Source organism: Berghia stephanieae, chromosome 8 (genome assembly GCF_034508935.2).
Source record: "Berghia stephanieae isolate SIO BIC M18660-M18661 chromosome 8, UCSD_Bste_1.3, whole genome shotgun sequence".
In the NCBI taxonomy this organism is placed as follows: domain Eukaryota; kingdom Metazoa; phylum Mollusca; class Gastropoda; order Nudibranchia; family Aeolidiidae; genus Berghia; species Berghia stephanieae.
In genome coordinates this window covers 54,697,835-54,702,834 of record NC_088367.1, presented here as the reverse complement: position 1 = coordinate 54,702,834, position 5,000 = coordinate 54,697,835, and positions in this window count along the sequence as shown.

Here is a 5,000-nt window from a genome sequence, read left to right as displayed (position 1 = left end):
GTTTTGTATAAAACGGATTCAGATAGTAAACTGAAATGTCACATAATATATATAAAATAAATCAATAAATAAATATTATTCCCTTCATTCATCCCATAGGGGAAATTTATCTCTAAGGTCTATTCAAAGGGAAGACTGGAATAACCCAGGCGTCAGCCGAAGTGCAGCGCCGCAAATTGAGCTAGGGCGAGGTGACTTGCTCAAGGCCACACAGTGCATCGGCGGGTGTTCGAACTCGGTACGTTTCGGGTACGAAGCAAAGACCGTACTGTACCGCTGAGCCACGACGCCCCTTATACGTAGTCTACCGTTCAAGTACGTATTTTGTTGAAGGCCTGATGGCACCAGGTTCTAATAGTGCTCACACTATTATGTTATGACGATCGACCCCATCAGCATCGACCCATTCGGGCATCGTATCAAACCCTCCCGGAAGCTTCGTCACAACACACCGTTCAACTAGATGCTCTGCGGTTTAGGGTTCTATCCCACACTCGGGTGGTCTGATGGCCGAACGTTATCGTAGGCGTGTTTTTACCTTGGTGCAATGAACAAGATTTCCATAAGAACAACAAGCCCGTGACAATTTGAGTTATCAGATCTGCAAATAAGTACACGTCGGGTGATAAACACAAGTCTGATTATTGTATCGTTAACTAACTGGATAAGGAATTTAGTGTTTAAAGTCATTGACTGTAATATAATATAATAACGGACATAATATGCCGATGAGGACGTGGATGGAGACCACAGAAACGTGTGTTTCGGCCATATATAAGTGTTGGTGGGTACTTGTAGGTACGCGAGTACTCGATAATGTTGGTTAGACTTAATATAAAATATAAATGGAGTCATTCACTTATTTATTGCCGAAACGCATGTTTCTGTGGTCTCCATCCACGTCGTCATCGGCATATTATGTCCGTAGAATCTACGGACCTCATATGCCGACTGACGACGTGGATGGAGACCACAGAAATATGTGTTTCTGCTATAAATAAGTGCGTGACTCCGTTTATATTTTATATTTATGGCTACTAGGAAATGGAGATGTCATCCAAATCGATCCATTCGTTTTTGAATCAATTTACTGGCGTACTCTGGGGAAATAATCATAGTAAAAAAAATGTCCAGAAAACTCGCCAAATATCGGTCGATTTAAATGACCCCCATCTTGGCAAAGGCTCCAAAGCCTGGAGGTACGCAATGACCCTCATCATGGCAAAAACCCGTCAAACCTGGGGCCTCGCGAGGTCTCAGGATTGAGAGTTTTTCCCAAGATTAGGGTCATTTAAATCGATAGATATTTGAACGACGAGTTTTCTGGCCAAATTTTAAATACACGAGTTTTTTCCAGAACACGACAGATATCTGGTTTAAAAAAAACAAAACCCATAACGATGGTGGCCGCGTGTTTTTTAAAATTTAAAGCCACACTCCCTGATCCAAAGTTATTTATAATATTCGTGATAGATGGTACTATATCATTAATTGATTGCATCTTTAAGCTGTAGGGCATCTGGTCTAACTGACAGCACTTATTGTCAGACACACCGATTCACGTCGTAATTTGTTCACATCTGACTGCTTTAAAAAGCAAAATGCAAGCAATTACATTTTTTTCCATATATTATTTTAACGTTCTGATTAAAATGATAACAAAGATCAGCAAATAGGATTATAACCAACCCCCCCCCCACCCCCCCCAAAAAAAACCCAAACAAAACAAGTTTTGATTCCTCGAAGCTTTTGAAAAATGGGCCGAAATGTGATTCTTTTATAACGGTGAAAATGTTCATTTTAAAAGCCACTCACAACAAAGAGATGCAAAGGTACAAAGGTGACAATTGGTAGATTGCTGCACGTGACGGGCCAGGCAGGGCAGAATTGAACTCAATCTTAAGGGCAACTGAAGTAGTAGTAGTAGTATCGTTCGGCTACACTTCTATGTTCAAGGTATCAATCCAGGTTTGGAAGTCATCATCACATTTGTTGATGGTTTCAAATCCCCTTTCCAGTTTTGTCTCTGGGCAATCTAGTACGAGGTGGTTTGCATCTTGTGGTGCTTGGTTGCACTTTGTGCATGTTGGTTATTCTTGGAGCCCCTATTTGTGCATGTTGGCAGCTGTTCTTGTATGTTTTGACCGTAGTCTATTTGCAGCTACCCAGTATTTACTTGGTTTATCCTGTAGACCTGGGAGACTTTTACAGGGATCTTCAATTAGTTCCCCCTCTTGTTGGTTTATTCCTTTTCCATTCCTCGCACCAGGCTTCTTGCGTTTTGTAGTAGCTGAAGTAAAATCTGTTTAGTAAACGGTCTGTACACCTGATCGCCACGCTGCCAAAGCACCGGTCACAGTGAGTGGTGAGTCTATCAGAGAGCTGGAGTCATTTTCCTATTTGGGGAGTTTGGTAGACAAAGAAGATGCAACATGAAGGATTGACAAAACCCGAGCAGCCTTCACCTTGCTTTGAAAAATTAGTACCGATATATACATATATGCAGGTCTGACATCCGAACTCAATCATGGACATAGTTTAACATAGTTGTAATGAAGTATATTTTGCGTCATTTCTTCGAGATTTCTAATTCAACAACGAGCCCATAAGGTATTAAGGGTTATAAGGGTTATCAGACCTGCAAATAAGTGCACGCCGTATTGTATACTTATAAAAACGATCCATGTAAAAACGAAACTCCGCATCTTCAAATACAAATGTGTCTAGAATAAGTTCTCCTTTTTGGATTTGTTAATATAAATGTTGCTGCTCGAAGCTCGAAGAAATAAATAATAATGTGAAATTGATTGTAAGCTTCAAATTAATTACAAAAACAGATCAAACGAATGTTTCGGGTTAAATGAGATAATGTGGTAGTGGCGTAGTTAAGATTCATCTTAACTACGCCACTACCACATTATCTCATTCATCTGTGGTGTTTCATTCATCCTGTTTTGTTGATAAAGGGGAAACCCGAAACGTTCATTTGATCTATTTTTGTAATCAAATTGAAGCTTACAATCAATTTCTTTATGGATTTGAAACGTGGGGAATAACAAAATAAAATTCTCAAGAAGATGCAGGCATTTCTGAACACATGTCCGAGGTGGATGAATAAAAGAACGTAGCCAGAGACGATAACAAATGAAAAGCAACGGGCAGGACAAGCACCAGACGAACAGAGGATTGACCTAAAAAGTGGGGATGGATTGGACACACTCTTAGAAAGCCAGTATCCAGCATCACACGCCATGCCCTCCTGTGGAATCCTCAGAGGAGACGAAAGAGTTGAAGGTCGAGTAGCAGCTGGAGGTGCAACAAAGAGTCTGAATTGAAGGAGAAAGGGACAAGAAGGAAGGACGTGGGGATGGCAGCCCAGAATCGTGACCAGTGGAGGAGTGTCGTTCATGGTCTATTGCTCCTTGAAAAAAATCCTTCAAAAAATTTTGTACTTTTATATATTGCAATATCCACTAAAGTTCCTCAAAGCGCTTTACAAAGGGTAACTGACCAACAGCAAAACGTAAAATGCAGATCGAGACATGACGCCTGTTAGGCGATAATACAATTTTTTCCGACAGAGACAATGATGTTAACGGCCAGGTACTCATTTTACCCATGAGTACGGTGAGAGAATGTGAGTAAAGAGCCTTTGCCAAGGACTCAACTATGCGCCGAGCGAGGCTCGAACCCAGAACTTTCCGATCCGAAAGCGAGTGCCATACCACAAGACCACATAACCGCACGGAAGAGTAAAAGTAAGAAGTAAGTAAATTAGTACAACTGATTGAGTGGCTATCAAGAGCCTACGGTTCCCAAAGGCATCCACTCTGTATCCATGGGGTTTTGCACTTTCGCTCACATTCACTCGATTGGTATTGGATTTGAATACGTAGAGTTTCTGTAACCCATCGTCTCTATATAGTATTATGTCGGTGTAATACAGATGCTGAAAATTTGAATCTATTATCGTCAAAGGCATGAGGCGTTTTCTAACCATGCATGTTTTATTGGAGGACGTGGGATGAAAATGGTTTCTTTCAGTAAGAAAAAATAATTTTTATCTTACCATTTTGAGGCTATGTGGTCTGTTGGTATGACACTCGCTTTCGGATCGGAATGTCCTGGGGTCGTTCAGCGCCTAGTTAAGTCCTTGGAAAAGGCTCTTTACTGACATTCTCTCACCGTACTCAGGTGTAAAATTAGTACCTGGCCGTTGACAGCTTTGTCTCTGCGGAAAAAATGTAATATCGACGTGACATCAGACTATTGAATCCAATTGGTAACCATATATTCTTAATCGAATGAACAGCAATCATACTATCAAAAAATAGACAAAATCAAAACAAAGGCGTAGGAACATCCAACTGTCCTCGCCACACTCACGGTCGCTATAGACACCTAGATAACCACGCTTCTCGGACAGTCGTCAAATTGTAAACACTCGTAATATGATTGGTAAACAAAGGTTTCATTTGTCGATGGTATGTGTATAACTAACATACCCACTGTTCAACCGCTTGATCAATAGAACCAAAATAGTAAACTAAGTGTAAACTAAAACGTTCATTATATAATCTAGAAAATTATGTCATAACTATTCACTCATATCATGGACTGAAAAACAAAAAAACAAAGAAGTCCTGAGAAGGATCGGAATAAAATCACCAATTCTTCTTCAAACTGTAAAGAAATTGAAACTGAACTATTTTGGCCACACGACTCGCCACGAATCATTAGAAAAGCACATTCTGCAGACAAGGGTAGACGGCAAGTGAGGAAGAGGTAGACCAACAAGAAGCTGGGAACAAGATATATGTGAATGGGTGGGAACGACAGCAACTCAAGCAAGTAGACTGGCGGAAAACCGTAATCTGTTTCGCAAGAAAGTTCGGGAAGCAACGTCCTACGCAGGATCAGCTGACTAGATGATGAATTCACTCATTTGGCGGTATAAAAACAATAACAATGATCAGAGGGAGGTTCATATTCTTCACCAA